The sequence below is a fragment of the Pyrgilauda ruficollis genome, unplaced genomic scaffold, assembly GCF_017590135.1.
Source record: "Pyrgilauda ruficollis isolate IOZ18807 unplaced genomic scaffold, ASM1759013v1 scaffold45, whole genome shotgun sequence".
Taxonomy (NCBI): Eukaryota; Metazoa; Chordata; class Aves; order Passeriformes; family Passeridae; genus Pyrgilauda; species Pyrgilauda ruficollis.
The window spans coordinates 3,683,136-3,695,330 of NW_024526044.1; positions in this window are offsets into that span (position 1 = coordinate 3,683,136).

Below are 12,195 nucleotides of genomic sequence, written 5' to 3' on the forward strand. Positions count from 1 at the left end.
CAACTTTCTGCCTGCTGCTTTAGGGATCTAGGAGGCACTGGAACAGAGGAATCACCCAGATGTTCCACAGCCAAAAGTGTGTACAGCTCACAGCCACAGGAAGGTGTTAATGAAATGTGTAATAAAACCATGGAGTCTGTGCACATAAATACAAACTCCTATAATACAAAGTTCTCCCTGACTGATCTCACATATTGTTCCCAAAGGGAGTTCAGTGCAGAATTCGGGCCTTAAAGAATTGAATAGAACAGATTTATATTATTCTCCAAAGAGAAAAATCTTTTGGCAGAAGCAGGAGTTTGGAGCTGTTGACTAAGGACTTTTCTACACTGGAAAGCGGACTGGAATTGCTATTGCAGGATCAGCTATTCTACAATGACTTATTTGACCCATGACTTTTCCAGACTAGAATATCCACACAGGGAGATGTTATGGATAGTTTATTCAGAAATAACTATTTTGGTCACTTTTCCCACATGGAGAAATGCACAGTGTCCATGCATAGCAGTAGTAAGCTTGGTTTATTTTTTACAGAAAAATACTTTTTTGTCTGATATATAACATATGGCAAAATGGGAAAGTAGAAAGGGAATTTTGAATAAGATCATGATACAATTGATTAAGATCATTTAACTTACTAATATAAGATATATTATTATAATTTACTATGATGACCTACATACTAAGAACATCTTTACATCTGCAAGGTTATGTCCATTACAGGATGTTGCATCAGTTTAACTAAATCATTAAAAAACCCCTCATTTCTAATTAAGTCAATGCAAAAATATTAACAAAATTACTTGCTGTAGTCTCTGCTGGATCTCACATCTCAGTCATCAGCCTTGTAGTAACATCATACACATTAGAAAGAAATATACAACAGTTCTGTGCTTCTGCAAAATTCAGGCTTTTTTTGGTGTTAGCACATTAATTTTGATAAACAATAAATGAACAAGAAGTAGCCATTTGCTGCCAGCAATACCTTTGCTAGGTTGGGAATTCCTGTTTGTGCCTTGCATGACAAGTGGGTCTAGCACTTGTTAACAGAGTTCCTTTCTAAAAATCTGATGTAGTGTTAGTTTATTATTTCAACATTTTTCTGCATGTCCTCTACTCTGTAATGTTACAGGGTCTCTCATGTATTGTACTGGAATGCTACCATGTCTGGATCCATTCGTGAGGAGTTTTGAGTGCCAGGAATGCAAGATTAGGACTCTAGCATGTCAAGAAGGAATAAAAAATATAGAAATGACCTTGCTTAAGATACCATCAACCATCCATTAGTCCTAAGAAAATAATATCTAAAGGTTTTTTTATAAATTAAACTGAAGATTATCTTTCAGCTTTTTAGTGAAGTTTGATACTTCATCAGAACGAAAATTAACATGCTCATCAACCAGTGCAGATTCCTAGGTAGTGTGGAGAGCTGGATGAGATCATATCCTCAGCAAAATTATGGAATACTAGGAAGTTAATCAGGAGAGCCAATTCCTAACTCTCATTTTAATGATGGGGTGCCTCATGCCTCATTATTTGCTTACATGAAATGTAAGCAAAAAATAGGTGTTGCTGAACAGCTGCTCTTACACTATATTGGCTCTTCCCTCTGAAAGATTCAAGCAGGAGAGAACCATTCCTTTAAAAACATTGATTTTCTACATATGTCAGCTGTTTTGTGATGGCAAATACATCAAAAATCTTCATTTTTGAATGCATTTTTAAGAACAAGTGCAAAGCATTCAAATTCAGAGACTGGAGAAGGATGACTGACCAGGTTGTGTTGCAGATCATTCCTTTTTCTGTTTGAGAGCTAAACTGAAAGTGAACTTTTACTCTGAAATTATACACTTCAGTGTTTTATATGACACTCTTGTAATAAACATATTAAATTATATACTGTGATGCTAAAGCATTGTAATAAAAGTACTTGCTGCTGAGTGCTTGAGAAATTATGGAACAATTGTTTTCAAGTTTTCATAACTGTAAAATCCCCAATGGACTAGATGTTTGAGAGACATTTCTGTGCAGCACAAATGCATAATTTCCAAAAGCAAAACCTGTAAGTTTTGCCAACTGACCTCCTAGGTAGAGCCTTGCCCATAAATGCAGCGAGGCAGATTGGTGCTAACGATATGTAAAGTTCATCTTTGTACTCCATTCATTCTCACTTCATTACTGGCAAGATTAGTAATAGCCAATTTGCATTGATTTATACCAGCTATTTACAGTCCCCAGGGCACAGAAGTTATTCATCCATGGAAAAACCTGTCATACTCTCCTTTTTTTCTAGTCGTGCCTCTATCTATGTGGTAATAGAGGGATGGAGTTTCTGCCTCTGGTGTGTCCTGCACAGAAGCCAGTGTCTCCAAAGCCAAGCACAACAGAAAAATATGGCTCTGCCAATAGCTGGGATGGAGACCTAAAGATTACAATGAGAAAAAGGCTAAAGTTCTCAAATCGTCTTTTACACTGATTTGAACAGGCACGAGCAGCTCCCAGACACCTCTGTGTACCAATCTGGCAAGGAAAAAGGCAGTGAGGAGCAGAGCAGGGAGGCTGGACAAACCCAGATAGGCGGGGCTGGTTATGCTGTGCCCAGTTTTGGCTCCCCCAGTCCTAGAGCAGGAGAATCGACAGGAGGTTCAGTGCTGGATACTCCAGGTCAAGAGCACAGGGGTGAAATGGAGGGACTGAAGGTGCTGGGCTTGCTTGTCCTGGCAGAACAGAGGCCAGGGACTGGTCTGTGCCTGCACAGCAGTTTCAGAGATGACAGCCAAGTTCGGGGTAGGTAGTGTCATAGCACAGAACAAGGAGCAGTGGCCATAAATCACAGCGTGGGAGGTTCAGCTGAAAATTAGGAAAAAATGTTACTCATTTTTCAGGCATTCTTTGAAAAGCAAAAACAAAACTCCCTCAAAACCTACAAAAACAACACCCAAGTATGAGTACAGCTGAAAAAACCAATAGAAAACAAAAAATTGCCATCCTCTCGTTTCTTATTGTTTCAGATATCTCCTACATTTAATATTACACAGATTACAGTATTACACACATTTAATCTTACAGGCATGTTACATGCAGGTGTTACCTGATGTTGTTTAAAATTCTTTGTATGCAATTAGTAGTTGACAGAATGCCATTTTTTTGTTGAGGAATGAATTCTTTTTCTACAAGGAAACCCCAATAGTGCTTAATTTGCAATGCAATATTGACTATCATCTCTGAATCAAAAATTAGTTCTTCACAATGAATTCATTCAATTGTTTGGGCACTATTGCATCACTATGTCCAATGGGATTAAAAAGAAAAGTTGAAAAAAACTCAATTGAAAGGAAACTGCAAAACTCCATTGGCCCAAAAACCATGAGCAAGCTAATTAACTAGAGGCAGTTACTTGAATAATCAAGACAGGTTTTTTCTTGTATTTATTACCTGCACTTTCAGGTATTTGTTACATCAGCTGTGATATTTATCTAAGCATTGGTTTACCATATGTGTGTGAAAATAAAGGGGTTAATTTTGATCACTTAAACTACAGATATTCCATTTAAGGCTCTTTGTGACACCAGCAAGTTTTCACCTTTCCCTCAGGATTTTAAATCCACTAGCACTTTTCAGATGGCTTACAGCAATTTTAGTGCTTCCCAAACACAGTTCCAACCATTCAGCTGTTCGGTACCCACTGAGAAAATTGGTTTCCTTTCCTTTGCAACTTTTCAGTTTCCACAGACCAGTGGTGAATATTTTCAATACAGGCTCTCTATTCAAGAAACACAAAATGTTTACAACATGGGTGACATAATTATCTCTATACTGTTAAAAATCAAGGCATGGATTTGCCTACAGGGGAACTAAGGCTTTCTCCACAGAAAATTTGCAATTGTAAAGATACTGTCTGGAGATATATAAATATATATTTATGCTTTATTACACTGATTAGTGTTTAAAACTTTTCTTTTTTTGAACCCACTCCTGAGAGTTTACCCCTGTTGTACTGAGTCCATCAGTTTGGATCTGATTTAACAATGTCTCTGTGCTTCAGCATACTGCTGCAAGGACTCATGTGCCCACACATAAATTTTCTTGATGAGAGAAGCTTTTGTATGAACTTCTTGAAACAGTTGGCAACAAAATATAAGAAACATCTACCACACTTCGCTGGATTGGATTAAGGGATGAAAAAGTAAGAGGAGAGCAAACACCACAACACTTTGTAGTCCTGTTTGGCGACCAAGGGATAAATTGCATCCTGCCCTCTATTCTTAATAAAAAGCATAAGACCTATTATACTTGTTAATCCAAAGTCCACCTAGACTAATATTCTCCTTCTGACAGCAAGAAATACTGGCCATCATGAGAAGAGTACAAAACCAGTGTTCAGTGATGTATTCCCAACATGTTTATGACTCAAAGACTTCTGGAATAACTGGTGGGACTTCGTATTCAAGGACTTCTGGTGGTGTCTTTGTATTCATCAGGGGTGTTTTTAATGGATTTCATGCACATTTTTAGCATAACACATCCTATGACAGGGAGTTCCACAGGTTAAATACTCATTCTCAAAGATGTGTGTTCTTGAACCTAACATCTCCTAATTAGTTGTGATGCTCCTTACTCATGATGCTGAACCAGACAGTGAATAATCAGCCTTTTTCCACCTTTGCCATGCCACTAGGTTGAGGTTTTGGTGGGTTTTTTCCCAAATTTTAATGTATTTCCACACTGCTTCCCCTGATTCCTATTGTCATGGACTATGGAAGGAGGAAAAGAAAAAAAAAAAAAAAAAAAAAAAAAAAAAAAAAAAAAAAAAAAAGAGGGGGAAAAAGGGGAAAATTCCTTAACATCTGGGTGTACACAGGCAGGTTTTACCTCCTTTATATCCCTGCAGTCCTGCTAATATTTCAGACCATGAGAACCTGAGATCATAGTTTGGCTTCAAGGAAATTCAATGTACTGAAGTACACTAAGGAGATACACCATCCTCTCTCATCACTGGAGGGAATATTTTTGCCCTTGACAAAGAACTTGGGTGTCATTAAGATAAAATAGATTATGGAGAATTTGATATAGGTGTAAATGCTTCCAGATATTTAATCAATGGGGAAGCAGTGGAACAGGTTTAGGCAGCCTACAGGTTGATGACCTGTTCTGATAAAACCCGGCTGGACTATTGAAGTCATTCAATATCCATCCCTGCTGCAGTTTCTCATGGCCAGCTACTTACACGGAGCACAGAGTCCTGATTTTATTACCTTTTAACTTGCCACCCTCATACAGGTCATTGGAATGGGATATAAGAAAGTCGTTTGAAAGCAAGGCTGAAGTTTTACCTATCCAAAAAACTCTCAAAAAACCTCAACAATAAACAGCCCCCCAAAAAAATGCTCAAAAACCCCCCAAGAACATAACCAAAATATTATATATATCCAGACTGGGATGGAGAGGAGGAAACTGTAGGAAATATTGGCTATGAGTCCTACCATATGCATAGACATGAAATTTTGGCTGCCCACTCTATGAGCTAAAAGGTTGGATAGTAACAGTGCTCCAGAAAAGATTGAACCCTGGGGCTTACTGCGAGGCAGTGATGGATTTAATGAGCTGGGTGTGACTGGAGGGAATGAAGGAGATTCTTCTCAGGACGTGCCTGCACTTGAAACTCTGTGGATTTTGTGCATCTGTGTTAAATGATTTGAAAAAAACTGTTGTGTGGTGCACACACACACACCTCCTCACAACACTGCCCTGAATGCATGATATTCTTATTTCTGTCATTACAATTCCTCCTGCAATCACAACAGGCTTTTTAGGAGCTTAGTTTAATTCCTCATCTTGTTTAAACTCCTTTAGTGTTTTGTGTTATTTACCACATGTTCAGATGTGAACCGTTTTACCCCTTTCCTGTTACAAATAGAAAGAAACCTGGCAGATTAGCATGCAACTAAAGCAAAAATGCTCAGTGAAAAAGCTAATTCTATGGTTTTGCCTCTGAGCAGCAGGCTGCATTAAAAAGCACATTTCCATTTACGCAATAGAAGATTTTGTTAGTCAATAAATCCCTGCAATCTCAGAGGAAAGAATTAATCTTACATAATTGGAGTTTTGTTTCAGGAAATGAATTTATACTAAGAGATTCAATCTCTTAATTAAAAAGATTTAGTGTGTTTTTGTTCCACTTAGCAGTTTTATTTGTTCTTTAATTTGCAGGAGTCCATACTGGGAAATAATTGAATGAAAATGCCAGGAGGAATGGGATGTGCATACCAGGTCTGTGTGCAGACAAGAACCAGGATCTCTTGAGCTCTGCTACTAGTTTTGACTTTTAAAGACCTCAGAAAATCTCTGCACATGTCAGTTCTCTGTCAGTAAAATGAAATTCAGCAGTGGGTTATCTCAAAAGGCTGCTGTTAGTGCTGGAATCCAAAGAAGGAGCAGTTGGTAAATGCACTACTGGTATTACCAATGTAACAAAATCAAAGAGAGCAGGATAAGATTTCATGGATGGGAAACAGAGCCTTAACAAGAGCCTTTTTCAAATGTCTTCCTCTCCTGACAAAAGATGAGGAAATTACCTGTAAATGCATTAAATTGTATTATATGAGGGGGGAAAAAACCAAGCTGCCACCTTTATATTCTGCCAGGAGGAGAAAACCACCATTGAGCTTTACTAGGTACAAAAATGTTTGTATATTGAAAGTGATCCTGTGCCGAGTTCTTGTCTCAGTGTGGGAATTTTGTTTGCAAAAGAGCTGCTGGGATTGTTCTGCAAAGAGCATCCAAGCCTCTGGACACGCCTGCCCTTCCCAGGAACTCTGGCTGCTTGGCTTACTCTTTGTGGCTGGGAAGTCTGAAAAGAGTTCACACAGGAGCAACAGGATCAGAATTCCCCTCTCACCTCAGAAAAAGAAAAAGGTTTTGATCCAGTCAAAAAACTGAACTGAACCACAAACAAGCCCATTACACTCACAAAACCATTGCCTTCCTAACTACCGGAATAAAAATTGCTAAACTTGTTGTTTTCAACCAAATACAGCCAAATGTCTTTTAGACCTAATTAAAGATTGCTCTGGAACTATCATTTGCTATGGCTTAGGGAAGTATTCCATAGTTTCCATTGAAAACCGATGTAAGGAACCCTCACCCATGGACACAGGCACATATTTCATCCAACCCACCAGTACCAGTTCCAGGTCATGCTGATTAATGCTTTTCACATAAACACAGTTCTTATTTCAGATGTTAATGCCTTCTTAGTGCAAGGTGAAAGTCTATCCAATGTAAGAATCCCTTAAGAGTGTTAATTAAACAGGACAATAATAATCCACTGGTGATTTATAGTGAGGTGGATTACTAGAGCATAGTGGTTGGTCTGATAGGCATTTATTGCCTACTTAACCATTTAAGTATAACAAAAAAAAAAATCATTGTGGGACAAAAGGTGATGAATGTTTCTGCTAAAACAGTCCATTAAGATGATTCATTAACATTACAAAGAGGTCTGCAGCCTGTGTGCCACTTGGAGCCTTTAAAAGTCTGGGAAAGTGAGAGGCATTACCATAGGAAATGCTTTATGCTAAATGTGCGCTGATAGAATCTAAAGTCCACTTTCTGCAGATAACATCACTTTTTACATTTTGCACTACAAGGTCTGAGGATGCTTTGTACTTCTCAGCTCCTCGAGAATGTATCTTCCTAACAGAGGAGAGGAGCAATAAAAGTCGCAATGCTCTGGCATACATTGGCGTCCCTCTCGCTTCCCTTTGAACTGATGGGCCTGGAATGCTGAATCGCTGGTTGCACCACTGCGGAATGACATGGGAGCCATGAGTTATAGTCACAACAGCTACAGCTTTATTAAATGCACAGCAAATAAAGCTCCTATAATGATCTTTTCAGGTCAAATAACAGCAGATGCCTGCTGTGTAACAGCAAGGTGGTGTACAGCCCTGACTGCTGCAGGAATTGTAGGAGGGTTAAATCAGCGTGTAAATGCATCCAAAACAGCAAAATAAAGTCTTCAGTATTTTCCTAACAAATTATTCCCTGAAAGTGAAGCTAATGAAGCTTGTTTACTCATGGATTTATGTTGCTGCTCTTACATCTCCCTATTGGAATAACCCCAGGTGTCCTTCACCATATCCCACTCCAATCCCTCCAGCCTCCTTCATCCCTCACCTCCCCCCTGCAAGAACATAAGCAGGCTCCTTTATTCCCCGGGGAATACCCCAGCATGCCTTGGCATCTTCTCCCAGCCATTTCTTGACTTTTGTTTTTGATTTGGCAGCTGAATGAAGCAGTGTTTTCACCAAGGAATATCAGAGCAATGTGCAAATCAGTCGAGAGCCTTGCTGCTGTCAAACACAATGAACAATTGCTGAACTCTCCCTTCTCCCTCAGTGGGAGAATTAATAAGGATTCCTTCCTCTCCTTAGATGCTAATTCTTGCAAAACTGGTACGGACAACTGGTAAGTGTCTCCAAATCATCTACATAACCTGTGACAAATGTGTCAGCATCTTGGAAACTGGGTCAGACAAATAATTAGATTGTGTAAGTGATTTCCCTAGGGAACCAGACTAAGAGGTGTGATAGGATCTGCACTGACCAGAAGTCAGTAGAATCTTGTTTATAGTGTGTGCAGCACTTGTCCAGACTACCTGCATGGTCTCAAAAACAAGCTGGACCAGGTTCTAGGAGCACAACAAGACACTTGCATCAGACCTAATAAATTCTGCCTCTCAGTAGATAATTACCCTGGTTTATGTCTCAGTCAGCGAATTAGCACAGCTACACCAAATCCTGGGCTGGAGATGACTGAGATAGATTTGTTGTCCCTGCATGGCATGAATTTTTACTTCCAGATAGTTCAGTTAAAAGTGAAACACTAGAGATACTTAATCTGGACAGGGGAATGGAGCTAAGGGACACATGTGACATCAAACAGCTCCCCCCAGAACTGTTCAATATCTTCTAATTGTCTGGGGAGTTGGGCAAGCAACATTTAATGTCTGGTGACAAATATTGATTCTTCTAGGAAACAAGGCACTGACGGCATTCATGATCTGTGACCAGGCTGTGTTACAAAGTGTCCTGCACTGCACCAGCCTCATCTGTAGAAATGGGATAACTGTTTCCAAGCAGGGCCATTAGCCCAGTAACCCAAAAACCAGCCTCAGACTGGCAAACATCTTTCAGATGAGCTCTGCTGATTAATGAACAGAGGGTGCTGAGGTGTGGAGCTGTGCCCGGTGAAACTCACGCTCCCCACCTCTGCAAACTCCTTTAGGGTCCCCTGGGACACTTGCAAGTCTCAGTTCTTAGTCAAGAATGCCCAGGGGTGCCCAGCACTGGGGAAGAGCCTTTGTGGGAGGATCAGGCCTGGGTGTCAGACAGAAGGAAGGAAGGAAGGAATACAAACCAGTGGGAGGCTGGCAGGAGCACAGGCTAAACCAGAAAGAGAAGCTGAGCATGTGTGTCCAGTGGCTTGATGAGATTCAGAGTGGGAACAAGGATGAAAGGATTGGATTGAAAGATCCCTCTTTGCAAAGCAAAGGAGAAGGGTTGAAATTTCCACCTTTCAACACATTTTCTGATTTGCCCCCTCACACGTTGAATTTAACCTAATTTCAGTAAGAGCTGAGACAGTCACCAATATCTTCTTGTATTTTGCTCTAGATATTCCTTACAAAGTTTCCACAAACTTACCCACCAGATTTCATCACCCCAGAGCCCACTTCACTTATGATCTCTTCTTCAACCTACAAAAATACTGAAGGTAAACACCTCATATTTGTCAAACACAGAGAAATATCTCACCTCAAAAACCTGGTTGAGAATTTTTAGACAAAATGCTTTTTTCTATCATAAAACACTAACTTGCAAAAAAAAAAATTATATTTTTGCGGATTTCCATGGAAATACAGTTAGGTAGGTTCAGATATTTCCATGAGAAAAATCTGTTCTGAATGAGAATGGACTAGAAAAGTGAGGGGTGATTTATAAGATTCCCAAAGCCAGAAGTATACCCAAATATATGCTAGCACCCTACCAAACACAACAGAATAACTGTCTGTTCTTCATGCAGATATTTTATTTTCTTTTTAAAAATAAATAAATAAAATTCCCCAGGCTGAAGAGAAACTGCCTGATGAAACAGCTGGTGACTAAGTCTCACCTACAAAGCACAGGACTCCAAGCAAGCTCTTTTTCAACCCACTACAGAGCCCAGATTTCAGTCTGACAAAAATAATGTTGAAAACATTATGTCAAATGTCTGCTCCAAATCCCATAAAGCACTCCTTGGACAGGGCCCAAGTAAATACCCTAGCCACTGGATGCTGGCTATTCTGGGATGTCTCATTCTTTCTATTCATGTTTTGTTTTTTAAATCATTCTGTGACAAATCTAAAACAAATGTCAAAACCATTAATTTTTTTATACACTAGATTTTTTTTTCTGTTTCTGGTCAACTCTAATTCTCAGTGCACCACCCTTAACTCTTCAATTCATTTCTTCTCTTCTAACTTTGTCCAACTTGCTGGCCTTTAGAAGAGTGAGACATACTTAGCTCTTGCATAGGGAAAATTAATTTGATTTGTGCATTCTGTATTGTCCTATATCATTGATTTTTAAAATTACTTCACAGGCCTTTGGGGCCCATAAGCTGCTTTTACAGGGATCCAAAAAGGTAAATAAGACACATTGCTTTGGCATGACATAAAGAATTGGCTGCCACCAAAGTCTGCAAATTAGAAAACATTAAAGATCACTGTTTTATACAGATGTACCTGTGTCCTACTGCTGTTAGTATAGGTCGAAAGCTTGCAATAAGCTTTTATTTGCACTGGGATAAAAAAACTATTAACATTATTAAAAACTAAGTGAATCACAACATTTTTTGGAAGAGAGTAAGAAGAATACTTTGGCTCAGGAGATGCATGTATAACCAGATCCATCACTTTCAAGAGAAAGCAATTTTAAAACAGTCAAAGTTAATATAAAGTTCATGTTGTTACTTTTGTTTCATGTACCCATATGAAAACTGGACAAAATTATCATTTTGACACACTTGTTTTTCATTATTAAAAGTTATCCCATCTCTAATGTGATCCCTAAGCATGAGTGGCTAATCAAATGCTAATTAAAATCTGCTTCATGTGGCATTAGACAGTTAAAAATCCATGTAATTTTCTTTCCTGATTGATCTATTAATTCCCATAAACTTATTTAGCTAGATTAAAAAAATACATTTTTTTCTTTTGTCTATCCACTTCGACTTCTCTGAGGCAGCGAATTTTAGTCAGATACAGTTAATATCTTGTTCCTAGAAATTTTCAGTAAAAACTGTCTTCAAATGTGTATTTTTGAGAAAAGATATGACAAAATGAGTACTGTCCTTTCACGCTATCACATTGCAGTTACCATATTTAATCCTGAAAACTAGAGCTACCACACTCTGGATCATGCCTACATGCATACAAACAGGAAAAATGAAATCAGATCCATGGAAACACGGCAATGTGCTCACGGATCTCGGCCGTGCTGCTGTGAAAACAGCATTTTCACAAAAGGCAGGGTCTTGTCTCAGCTGCTCCTCCTCAGCACTGTCCTTTACCAGGAGCATTTTCTCTACCCCCAGCACAACAACCAGCCAGGAGACAATGGGGCTCTGCAGTTTATGAGCTCCCTCGATGGCCAAAGCGCTCTTCCATACCTACCAAATATAGCAAACAGTAAATGCTCAGCTTTTTGTTCTTGCCTCAAGGCTTAGAAACAACTTGCAAATCCTCTCAATTCGCTTTGCGTCCCCATTCCTTCCATTAGACTTGCTAACAGTATCTTTCACAAAGATTCTTTTGTTTCTACTGGAAATCTCTTAGAGATTTCTTTGACATTTCTCTTTCTCTCAGTATCCTGTCACAGGGCACTGGACCTTCATCCTGAGACTTACCCAAATCCTTCCTTTTTCCAGGACACACTAAAACCTTCCATCCCACACTTTACAAAGGAAGAGTGTAGGCACTATCCCTAACCAAAAAACCAAAACCTTAGAGCTATGAACTGCTGAACTCCTCCCAAAAATGGCAGAGTGCCTCAGACCCAAATCACACCATGGACTTTTTAAGATGTTCTGAATATTCTTACTTTTCTCCATAATTTAGCCTTTACTCAATATGCACTTTCTGTCTTAATG